Source organism: Carlito syrichta, unplaced genomic scaffold (genome assembly GCF_000164805.1).
Source record: "Carlito syrichta isolate Samal-C Ts95f unplaced genomic scaffold, Tarsius_syrichta-2.0.1 Scaffold315088, whole genome shotgun sequence".
Classification (NCBI taxonomy): Eukaryota; Metazoa; Chordata; class Mammalia; order Primates; family Tarsiidae; genus Carlito; species Carlito syrichta.
In genome coordinates this window covers 82647-96028 of record NW_007259184.1, presented here as the reverse complement: position 1 = coordinate 96028, position 13382 = coordinate 82647, and the positions used below count along the sequence as shown (strand labels likewise).

Genomic DNA, 13382 nt, shown 5'->3' with positions numbered 1-13382 from the left:
AATAATGCAAATAATCTTGATTACAAGTAGGCAACAGTATCTTGGATAATCATAAAGCTTTTACGTTTGCAGGCCAAATAGCACGGCCTTGCCAAGCATCATACGGCTTCATCCCAACACGGCTACCCGCCGGCAGCCGGCTTCAAGCGGGAGTGTGAGAGCTGCACATGCGCAGTCAGCCCCGCTGGTTTGGCGTTCGGCCGGGTCCCTCGGAGATCCGGGCTCTGGACAACCCACGTGCCGTTGGCGCGCAGGCGCAGTCGGGGGATTTCGCGGCTCCACTTTTTCCTGTGCGATGTGGGGAGTCGGTTTGGTGACCTGCCGTTGGGCCGGCAGGCCCCGAAGTCTGGGGTCGTGGGCCCCGGTCAGGTCTCAGCAGCACCAGGGGCAGGATGTCGCCTGGGGTGAGAGTGGCGTGCTGCGAGCAGCGACCGGCCTGGTAGCTCCAGCTCCTGCAGTGGCCTTGGCCTAGCAGTCCGTCTCGCGGGTGAACGCCAAGGCGGGGTGGGCGCGGGTGCGGGGTGGGGGAGGGGGCGCTACGAGACTGGCGTTACGAGACTGTGGCTGGGGACGTCCTGTGGCCTGCCTGGCCGCCAGGGCAGTGTCGGGCCCAGTGGACCTGTCGGGTACTTGTGAGAGGAGGTGGGAATGGCGGCGAGGGGGGCGAGTGGGGGTGGGGGGAGACAAAGCAGACCCGCTGGACGCTCCGGACCTCGGGGGTGGGGGGAGGGGGGCGGCAAGAGCCCAGCTAGTGTGGAGGAGCTGGAGGACGAGGGCAGTGTCGGGGCAGCAAGAGCAGGACCTGCATCTACCGGGGCTGCCCCGAGACCACGAGCCACGTGGCCGAGCAGTGCTGGAAACGCACAAGATGGCCAAGGACAAAAAGAACAACCAGCCCCTGAACTGCGGTGGGCCCTTTCGGTCGGCAGCAAGGGATCCCGCACTGGAGGGTGGGACCTCAACTGGGGTCTTGGGAGTGGGAGGTGCAAGAGGAAACCCCATCTTGCCGGTTAACCCTGTTTCCAGGGCCTGTTCACCTGCTTCCAAAGGGCGGGTGTCAAGGCTGGGCTAGCGGCTGAGTTCATGAGTGCCTGCCCCAAATGAAGGTTTATAGGAATGTTTGCAAAGCCTTAATAATTCTGTTGCACTCTTGTGATAGGTGATGCAATTCCAGTAAAAATGCTGTGACACCGGCGGAGCTGTCCTTTCAAAGATCTGGGATCCTAGCTGGAAGGACAGATAGTATATGGTTGATCTGGGCTGTCAGTCACTAAAGGAGCAGGCAGGGACTTCCAACCTAGATGAAATTGATACTTTGGATAAAGTAATCTCTTCTTGTTTTCAGTACTCTGGTCTCAGTATCTCTATTCTTAATACTCCTCAGTATTATTTTTAGCATCCTGTTCTCAGTTTAGTACCCTGTCTTAGTACTCCTATTCTCAGTAGCCTGTTTGCCTTACCTCTATACTTAGTAGTCATTTCTTAGGACCCTCTTCCCAGTACACACATGCTTAGTCCCCTGTTCTCAGTACCCTTATACTTAATAACTAGTTCTCAGTACTTTTCTTCTTAGTACTCTGTTCTCACAGCTCCAAGGGGATTGGGGGAAAGAAGAGGATGTAAGCCTGCTATACCATTTTCTTTCTTGTGGGACATTTTGTCAGTTCTGAGGAGGTTACAAGAGCTGTAAGTCTTTGTTGAGTTGAGTGTATGGAAAATAACAGTGCCATTCAGGATATAATAAGGGCCAAATAAGGATAAAATAAGGGCCAAATATATAGTCCTCATTTAGTAGTTCAGACAAGGCTATGCTGAGATCTGATGGAAAGATTTTTCGGAAGAAATATGACTCAGTATAAACCATAAAGGATAACTAATAGTTTGTGCTTAATCAGCTAAGTTTCTTTTGTGCCAGATACCGGGCTAAGCTGTAAATGGAGACTCTCAACCCATCAGCAATGAGGTAGGTACTATGTTTTGCATATGAGGAGGGACCCAAAGGACCCAGGAATTTGTTTATAAAAAAAAATGTATTTATTCTTATGTGTTTAAACTTCAGTTACCCTCAAAGTACTCTCTGTTTGATGCAATACACCTATAGAAATGCTTTTTCCCCTGCTCCAAACAGTTTTAACTCATCAATTTTGAATGCCTTTAATGCTTCTGCTGTTTTTTGTTTCACCTCTTCCATATGGGCAGATATTTCCCTCTGAGGACTTTTTTCATCTGGGGAAACAAAAAGTTTCTCAGCTTGAGATGGGGTGAATAGGGAGAGTGGGGCGTGGAGGTCATGCCATTTTTGGTCAAAAACTAATGAACACTCGGTGTGGTGTGGGCAGGTTGCTCGTGTAAATCACCCATCATGAAAGAGGCAAACATGGAGAAAGACACTCCAAAGAAAAATTTATTGAAGCTGACTGTAGCCTCACAACAACGGTAACTGGTAAACTGATGGTGAGGGTTTCTAGAACACTCACCTGGCGGGTGAACCTGTACTATGAGGACCCAACCTCCAAAAGATAATTTGGCTTATTGGGGGTCCCCTCTCATATGTAGAAACTGAGGCACAGAGAATTTAAATAACTTGGCCTAGGTCATACAGATAGCAAGTACTATACACAAACACAAGCAGTCTTATTCTAGAGACTTCCCTTTTGCCCCCCACACTGTACTGCTTTCCTAGAATTCTGGTAGTTGAAAGAGAAGCACATTTTACTAAGGGGACACAGGAATACAGAAGACACTTTTGTGATGATAGCAAGTGGAATTAAAAGAAATTGCATGGAAATATTCATGAGAGATAAATTTGGAATGATAGATTGAAGTTAATTTTTATATGGTATTAAATGCCAGGCTATGGGATTTGGTTTTAGAGTCTTTAAATGAATTTTTCAAATTAGGAAGAAACAGGGAGTCCTACCATGATGAGGTGAATTAAGGTGGGACCTATAGACTTAGAAACACTTTATGAGATCATTATAATAGGACTGATAGCAGGTGATGATGTCTTCTGCCATGTTGTCAGTAGCAAGATGAAAAATAAGGTATTTTAAATCAAATTTTCTTACACAAATCAAAGTTCAAGAAGAATTAAATGTGTGTAATAGCTAGTTTATGTATCTAAGAACTGTGCTATATTAGGGACACATAAAGGGACTAGGGATTAAAGATTGACCCATGTGGATTGGGATTATTATGGTCAAATATCTAATAGGCTATCATCTGGGAGAAGCAGTAGATTGATGTTACATAATCCTGAAGTGATTAGGACTCTGAGGCAAGAATCACAAAGAATATGTATTTCAGCTCAACTTAAGTAAATACCTAAATGTTAGATCAGTTCAAACCCGGATGAAGTACCTCAGAAGTTGGTAAACTCCTTAGGACAAAAAGCATGGAACACTTTTGAAAAGAAAATTCCAACATTTTTACAAGTTTGGATTAGATGACTCAACGTTACTTTCACTACAAACTTCTGTGGTTTTGTGATATTAAACTTCAGATCTATGTAGTGCTTTCTTTGAAGTTGTGAGGTTAGAGGGGACTGTGCTGTCAGGTCAATTTCAACTTTTCATATTGTGCACATAAAAATGAAAGAGACCCATAAATAAAGTCAACTCTGTGGAGAGGAGAAAGTTATTTTTGTTTCCTTTGGGTGTTGTATCCTCTTTTCACAGTTTTTACATTTTGAGTCCTACAATATTTTCAGATGGAGCATTTTTATAATTACAGGTTGGTAGACTTACTGTGAAAGAGGCAATGGCACAACTAAGAGGCCAGTAGAGAGAAGGCAGAGAGAGAGAGAGAGAAGGCAGAGAGAGAGAGAGAGAGAGAGAGAGAGAGAGAGAGAGAGAGAGAGAGAGAAGCTTAGATAATATTCTAAATAAAGAGCAGAGAGATTAAACTCATACCAGGTGTAACTTGATGGTAAAATATGTATATTTTTATTTCTGTTTAGTAAGAATTTTTGGATGTGGTCAGCATTGTATCATAGTTGTAAAAGAGTCAGAATGTTTCAATTTAAGGTTCTGCCAGGTAGCTGGATGTATACATTTTATATTAAGTGCTACTTATTTTATGTTTGAGTTATGGTATCATTTTAGGACTTGCCTGTTCATCCCAGGGGCAGGAGACTATTTATATCAGTGATTTTTAGCTATTTCAAGCTAGTTTATCATTTTTCTCCTAGTAACTTCCAAATTTTGAAAGTTTGGTTACCAATTGTTTCTTGAAACAACACTGTACTGCACCCCATTTGTTTTGATTACTATTTGGGCAAAAACCTATCAATTAGATGTCTCATTAAGTAAAATTGCCTTTGAGTTAATATGTTCCATCCAAAAGCAGGCAGACTCTATTTTGACCTCAATAGCTTTATATGAAGATAATGTTTAATTCCACTTCGCATTATTTTATATTATTGAAAATAGCTCACAAGTAACTCTGCTCCAGGCTGGCACTTTTTTACAGAACAGGGCAGAGAGTGAAAATCCAACCACTTATTTAAAGAGGTACTCTGAATACTTGCGGAAGTGTGAAGCACAACCAGTGAGGATCCCCTTGGTCTCACAGAGAGCAAGAGGGCAGGAATAGAGGCTAGGTACCCCATTTCCCTGCTATAAAATGGGTATTATGAAAATTGGGAACATGCTGGCACCTCCCACCCCCCAGCTCCAGCCAGCAATCACATGCAGCAAGGGATGGAGAATCTAACCCTTCAAGTTCAGCAGTGGAAAGAAAAGCAGCAATTATGGAATCTGCCACAGGAGGGAATGCCTCAGAAATTTTTTTTAATATATCTTTTTTTTTCCTTTTCGCTCCTTTTATGTTATCTTGAACTCAGGGGGTACACATATGTACCCATTGCGTGGACATATTTTGTGGTGGTGGGAAATGATTCTTAGGTGACCTGTTTCCCAGACAGTGAACACTGTGACATGTAGGTTGCTTCTGAATCCTAGCTCTCCCCACCACCTAAGTAAGCTCTCAAAATTGAAAAGAGCACAGCCCCCACCCCCAACTATTTCAGAATCAAACAAATTTGGAGGCTCTGCTCAGGGAAGGAGGGTGAAGCAAAAATAGAAGTGAATACTTCTCTCTCAATGAATAATGGAATAAAAGAGAAGGAAAAGAGATCTGTCACAAATGAGGGCAAATCAATGGGAAAACACATGTAACCCCCAGAGTCCTAAAGAGATAGTTCCCAGAAAAAAAAAAAAACCCACCAAAAACAAAAACAAAAAAACTGCCTTCAGAGTTCAAATAATGAAAATCTCCCAGAATAACTGGCCTCAGATGACAGCTAGAGAGATCAGGGAGTGGATGGAAGGGTGAACACAATCCAAGAGAAACAAGAAGAAAAACTGATTGAAATTGTAAGAGTTGGTCAATCTAAAAAAAAAATGCTCCAAATTATTCCTCATTAAAACCTCCATTCATGAAATAAATAAAACTGACAAGCATAGAAAGCAGAATTAACCAAGCAGAGGAGAGAATCTCAGAACTTGGAAGACTGAAATATTGAATTAATCCAATCTGATAAAATAGGAAAAAATCTCCAAAAGAAGGAGCAAAGCCTCCAAGAGATGTGTGATTATATCAAGAAGCCAAACATGCCTGATTGGTATCTCTGAAGCAAAAAGGGAAATGAAGAGTATCTTGGAACAAGTATTCCATGAAGACATTCAAGAAAACTGCCCCCAGCTCATCAGAGATGCAGACATTCAAGCACAAGAGATTCAGAGAACCTCCAAAAGGCATTATATGAGAAGACTCAGTAATTTGCTTACACAAAATAGATATGAACCTGGGCACCTTGGCTCAGCCTGTAATCCCAACACTTTGGAAGGCTGAGGTGAGAGAATTGCCTGAGCTCAGGGGTTCAAGATCAGCCTGGGAACGTGGTGAGACCTTGTCTCTGAATAAATCACAAAAAATTAGCCATGAGTGGTGACATGTATCTGTAGTTCCAACTACTTGGAAAGCTGAGGTGGATGGATTGCCTAAGCCCAGCAGGTCGAGGCTACAGTGGCTGTGAGATTGCCACTGCATTCCAGCCAGGGTGGCAACAGTGAGACTCCAACTCAAAAAAAAAAAAAAAAATTGAATCGCACCAGACTTATCTGCAGAAACACTACAAGCCGGAAAGGATTGGAGTTCAATTTTTAATGTCAAAGATAAACAATTTCAATAAAGAATTACCTACTCCACCAAGCTAAGCTTCATCAGTGATGGAGAATTAAAATCCTTCCCAGACATCCAATCCCTAAGAGACCCTTAAGAAAGTATTGAGCACAGAAAAACAAACAAACAAACAAAGAAACAACCATGCACTTCACAAGAATACAGGCAAGCACAGATTCAACAGAGTATACAGTGCACCCTCAAAAATGAAAACATCTAACTAATGCAAAAGTTGAAAGCAAAACAGTCTTTTAAGAGCCTCATGGCAGGGTTAAACTCTTAGATTTCAATATTCAGCCCGAATGTGAATGGATTCAATGCACCACTAAAAAGACTTAGAAGTTGGGTGCAGTGGCTCATGCCTGTAATCCCAGTACTTTGGGAGGTGGAAGTGAGAGGATTTCCTGAGTCCAGGGGTTTGAGATCAGTCTAAGAAACTTCATGTGATCTCATCTCCACAATGAAAAAAATTAACTAGACATAACACACACCTGTACTTCCAACTCCTTGGAAGGCTGAGGTAGAAGGATCACCTGAGCCCAGTAAGTTGAGGCTATGGTGGCCATGAACATGCCACTGCACTCCAGCCTGGGTGACAGAGTGAGACTCCTACTTAAAAAAAATAAGATAAAATAAATAAAAATCCATAGAATGGCAAACTGGATTAAAAGCATGATCCAACAATCTGCTGCCTCCAGGAAACTCATCTCACTTGAAGGGACACCTACAGACGCAAAGTTGGAGGCTGGACAATGAACTTTCAGGTGAATGGAAAACCAAAAAGCAAGAGTAGCTATTTTAATATCAGATAAAATAGGGTTCAAGTTATCAAAAACTAAAAAGGATACAGAAGGACACTACATAATGATAAAAGGTTCAATCCATCAAAACGAAATATCTATCCTGAACATATGCACACCCAACACAGGAGCACCAGGTTGTTTTTTTTTTATAAATCAATAGCTAAGTAAGCTAAAAGAGGACATTGACTCATACACAATCATAACTGGTGACTTAAATATTCATCACTAACAACCATAGATAGAACATCAGGGCAAAAAATCAGTAAGGAGATCCAGAACCTCAACCCAACACTTGTCTTATTAGACATCTACAGAACACTTCACCTAACAACTACAGAGTATACATTCTACTCCTCAGCACATGGAACATACTCCAAATTCAACCGCTATCTCACACATAAATAAAACACAAACACATTCCAAAAGATTGAAATTTTACCATGTATCTTCTCAGATCACAGTGGAATAAAAATATCACCATCAACAAGACCTTCCAAGATACACAAAGACAAGGACACACAACAGCATGCTGCTGAATGACTTCCTGGTCAACATGGAAATCAAGACAGAATTTAATAGATTCCTGGAAATAAATGAAAATAAAGATGTATCATATCAGAATCTCAAAGAGACTATGAAATTAGTACTACGAGGAAAATTTATAATGCTGCACACATACATCAAGAAAACAGAAAGAAGCAAGAAAACAGCAAGAAAACAGCAAACAGGCTAACGTCACACCTAAGGGAGCTAGAAAGACAAGACCACCCAAAATCCTAAGTTCAGCAGAACAGTTTAGATCACCAAAATAAAGTCACAACTGCAGGGCATAGAAGACAAAAATATCATAGAAAAAAATCAACAAGACAAAAAACTGGTTCTTTGAAAGGGTAAATAAGATTGATGGACCCCTGACCAGACTGACTAAGAAAAAGAGAGAGAAAACCCAAATAAATACAATTAGAAATCAAAAGATTATCAGAGATTACTATGCACACCTGTATAGAAATAAACTAAAAAAACCTAAAGGAAATGGAGAATTTTCTTATGTCACACAAACTTTCAAGTTGAAACGAGAAAAATTGAAACCCTAAACAGATCAATATCAATACAGGAAATCAACTCTGTTATAAGAAATCTAACTAAAAACAAACAAACAAACAAACAGACAGACAAAAACCTAAAAAACACACCCACACAAAAAAACCAACAAAAGAAAACCCTGGACCAGATGGCTTTCCAGCTGAATTCTGTAAAACATACAAGTAGGAGATGGTACCAATTTTATTGAAAGTATTCCCAGCAATCTAGAAAGATGGAACTCTCCCATACCTGGCAAAGATCCAACAAGGAAAGAGATTACAGGCCAATTTTCTTAGTGAACATAGATGTAAACACTCTAAATAAGATTCTAGCAAATCAGAAGTAACAACTCATCTAAAGAGTCATCCACCACAACCAAGTAGGCTTCATTCCTGGGATGCAGGGCTTCTTCAATATCTACAAGACCATAAATGTAATTCAGTACATTAACAGATGTAAAACTAAGAACCACATGATTATATCATCAGATGCAGAAAAAACATTTGACAAAATCCAGCATCCCTTCTTGATCAAAACCCTTGAACAAATAGGCATAGAAGGAACATTCCTCAAAATAGAGCTGTCTATGATAAGCCCACAGCCAACATCTTGCTCAATGGATGGAAATTGAAAAAATTCCCTCTAAAAATGGGGAGAAGACAAGGGTGCCCACTCTCACTCCCCCTGTTGAACATAGTGGGGGAAATTCTTGCTAGTGCAATCAAGCAAGAGAAGGAAATTGGATATCCAAATAGGAAAGAAGGAAGTTAAACTATCACTTTTTGCAGATAATATAGTCCTAAACCTTGAAAACCCAAGAGAATGTCAAAAACCTCCTTGCACTGATAAATGACTTTAGAAAAGTTTTGGGGTATAAAATCAACATGCAAAAGACAGTTGCATTTCTATACACCAGGAACAAACAGGCAGAGAACGAAATAAAAAGCACAGTTCCCTTCACGGTAGCCACACACACAAAGAAAGAAAAGAAATATCTTGGCATCTACCTACCCAGAGAAGTGAAAGACATTTACAATGAGAACTACAGAACACTGCTCAAAGAAATCAGAGAGGACACAAATGGAAAAACATCTCTTGCTCATAGATTGGAAGAATCAATATTGACTGTCTATCCTACCCAATGCAATCTACAGATTCAATGCAATACACATCAGATTACCAACATCATTCTTCTCAGATCTGGAAATGACAATACAGAGATTCATTTGGAAACAGAAAAGAACATGCATAGGCAAAACAACCCTCAGCAAAAGGAACAAAGTGGAAGACTTTAAGCTCTACTACAAGGCTACAGTAATCAAAACAGCCCTGTACTGGTACAAGAACAGCCATATAGACCAAGGGAACAGAACAGTGATTCTGGAAGCAAAAACTCAATTTCTCAACCAACAATCCTTTGACAAGGCCATCAATACAACCACTGAGGAGAGGAGACCTTATTTAGCAAATGGTGCTGGAAAACTGACCACATACAGAAGAATGAAACAGGACCCCTACCTATCACCATATGCAGAAATCAACTCTAAACGCATCAAAGACCTAAATGTAATACCTCAAACTTTAAGGATCCTAGAAGAAAATGCAAGAAACACTCTGCACATTGGGGTAGGTAACCAATTCTTGAACAAATCCCTGAGTGTGTATGCCATAGGGACAAGATAGACAAGTGGGACCTCATCAAACTGAAAAACTTTTGTACAGCAAAAGAAACCATCAAGAGAGTGGAGAGAAAACCCACAGAATAGGAAAAAATTTTTGCTAACTGTGTATCTGACAAAGTCCTAACATCCAGGATCTGCAAGGAACTCAAATTAGCCAAAAGGAAAACAAAAAACAAACGAAAAACCCCAGCCCTGTTAAAAGACAGGCAGAGGACATGAGTAGACACTTCTCAAAAGAAGACATGCAAACAGCCAGCAGATACATGAAAAAATGCTCAGCCACACTAATCATAGGAGAAATGCAAATCAAAACCACTTTGAGATACCATTCAGTAAGAATGACCATCATTAATAACAGAAAACAACAGATACTGGAGGATGCAGAGAAAAGAGGAAGCTTCTACACTCTTGGTGGGAGTGCGAACTAGTCCAACTTCTATGGTAAACAATGTTGTGATTTCTAAAGGAACTAGAAATTGGCCTTCCATAAGACCCAGCAATTCCCCTTCCAGAAATACAAATTATTCTACAAAAAAGACACCCACACACAAAGGTTTATTCCTGCATTATTTACAATAGCAAAAACATGTAACCAACCCTACTGTCCATCAAAAGTAGACTAGATAAAGAAAATATGGTACATATTCATGGTGGAATATTATACAACTTTAAAGGCAAAATCATGATCTGTGCAGCAAATTGGATGGAGCTGGAGATGATCATACTTAGTGATCTATCACAGAAACAGAGAACCAAATACCACTTGTTCTCACACATTAGTGGGACCTGGACAATTATCACAATAGCACAAGGGAGGTATTGACAGTCACAGGATACTGCTGGGGTGGTGAGGGGTACATAACAATACAAAGTGTATCTGGTCTTAAACCAGGGGAAGTGAGCACCTGTTGAAGGTTCAAACTTTACCTGCATGTTGATTACTATGTACCTAATCCCAACTTGTGACCCATTTTGTAAAATAAAGTAAAAAAATAAAATAAAACACTTTCCTTTAAAATATGAAAAAAACCCACAAAACCCCACAAGTAACTCTGCCCCACTTTTAGTGGCCCACCTCTAAGAGGTTGATAGTGCCCTCACCTCTGCCCCACTATTAATTTTGAGACTTTCCCAGAGAGTGAAGAACCCAGGGTGGAAATCTTGGAGGAAGAAGAAATGAGGAGCATTAAGTAAAATTAACTGTCAATAGCATACCTATCATAATGAGGGACTTTCCCAAAGTTTCATAGGGATTGGATAAGAAGAAGAAAGAAAAGCAGTGACCTGTTCATCACATCATTAAAATGCCCTAATTGTGGATTGGATTGTTGTGTTAACTGTTAACAATTTGCATTTTTATCATTTATTCCAGGAAGCAGACAATACTCTCCACTGTAAAACAAAGAGCAGCATCTTTTGGGGATCAATGTGCAAGTCCTACTCTTTTAGAACAAGTGTTAAATCAAAAATGACTGGTAAATATCTGTTGGTAAAGTAGGCACAAATATGTTTTAAAATGTTGTTTGCTATAAATGGAACTATTTAGATTTTTGAGATTTTAAAACTTGTTAAATTGGCCATCAGGATAGAATAGTACTCCTTTGTCAGTAAATACTGAAGTCTCATAAATGGTGTTCCAAGACTATAAGAGCAGGAACACTTTTAATTCTATTTGTTTCATTGACTAAATCTTGCATATCCAAGCAAGGTGGGATTTTAGAACCAACTCTTAATGAACTGCATCCTGGGGTTTGTGGAGTAATGCTTTAATGGTAGTAAGGTATAATTAAACCAATATTTAATAAGAATCTATTATAAGCTTGGTAGAAGGCATAAGAAATCAATCAGGAAAGGAGAGACTATTCAATAAATACTTGAATAATTAAATAGTAATTTGAAGACAAAAAAGAATTTTTTGTCTTCATGAGAATATATATTCATGAAAATATATGTTAAAATAAATTCCTAAAAGTCTTAAATTTTTTTTTAAAGATTTGGAACTTTCCCTTAAATATCTGTAATGAGGTTTTTTTTGGTTATTTTTAGCTCAAATAGACAAAATTCCAAATAAAAGCTTATAAATTTGGCTACATAAAAATGAATGCTGTAGTCAAAGATCAAAACACACATAGGAAAAACATAGGAACATAGGAAAAATATTTGTAACAAATATAGAAGATGGTTAATGTGGTTGATATTTTTATTGTAAGTTTTAGTATTTTGATATATGAAATTAAATTTTATTATTAATTTTAGGTTAATTTCACTGCATTAGATGGATAATTGAACCCAATTCAGACATGTTGGTTTTTAAAGCATATTGTATTGTACTTTGTGCTGGGACAGTTGAGAATAATTTCATGGCATGAATATAATCCAATCATGTCATAATAATGCTACTAATAATTATTTTCTTTTTAAGTCATTACTAAGAAGTCCAGAAGTAGTGCTATTTTTACAGAAACAGCAACAACTATTAAATCAGCAAATTTTGTAGCAAAGATAGCAGCAGTTTGAGTCGGGGTCATACTCTGTTGTTCAGGCTAGAGAGCTGTGGCACAAACATGACTCACTGGACTCAGGTGATCCTTCTACCTCAGCCTTCTACCTCAGCCTCCCAAGTAGCTGGTACTACAGGTGTGTGCCACTAAGACTGGCTATTGTTTTTCAATTTTTTTTGTAGAGAAGAAGGTCTCACTATATTGCCTAGGCTGGTCTCAAACTCCCGGTCTTATGCAGTCCTCCTGCCTCGGCCTCCTAAAGTGCTGGAATTGCAGGTGTGAGCCACTGCACCTGACCTGAATATGTACATGTTTTTTATTTTACTGTAATGGGTGAAGAAAAAAATACATTTTTGTTGGAGTCTCACTCTGTCGCCCAGACTGGAGTGCAGTGGCACGCTCCCGGCCATCGCTGCCTCAACCTGCTAGACTCTGGCGATCCTTCCGCCTCAGCCTTCCAAGTAGCTGGAACTACAGGCGCGTGCTACCACGCCCGGCTAGTTTTTGATTTATTGTAGAGATGAGGTCTCGCCAAGTTGCCCAGGCGGGTCCTGAACCCGCGGGCTCAGGCAATCCATTCACCTCACTTCCCAAAGCGCGGGATTGCAGGCTGAGCCACCGAGCCCGACTGAAAATATTTTTTATATTAAAGATAAATGGGATAATATATGCCAGTAGCACATACACATTTTCCTTTAAAGGTATATGTGCATTTGAGGATAAATAAGTATTGCACTTTGTGCATGTAATCATTTCACAAATTAAAAAAAATTTCTAAAATAACATACAATTACAATGTTTTTTTATAAATATGTTCTTCTTCAGTCATTGTTCCTGAAGATAATGAGGCAGTTACTGACTGTAGAAGTCATAAAGTTAATAGATATTAATCTTGAATCATCTATCTTAGTGGTTCTCATCTAGCAGCAGTTGGAAATATATGGGTATAGGTTTTTGGTTGTCAGAGTGACCTTGAAAACTTCTGGGTTTTAGTGAATGGGCCAGGAAGACAAATGTTCTGCAGGGTTTGGGATAGTCCAATATACTGTCAAAGAGGTAAGCCTATTTTGTATTTATAAGGAAAGTGATATTGGTTTAATATCTGTGAAATTATAATATGCATCACTCTT

General features: G+C 39.8%; 2 pseudogenes; both read left to right on the top strand.

The window, feature by feature from the left end:
• The window catches only part of LOC110594350, a 48639-nt pseudogene extending 48167 nt beyond the window's left edge, over positions 1 to 472 (top strand).
• Positions 473 to 648: 176 nt separating this feature from the next.
• Positions 649 to 13176, top strand: LOC103274878 (annotated as a pseudogene).
• Positions 13177 to 13382: the final 206 nt, after the last annotated feature.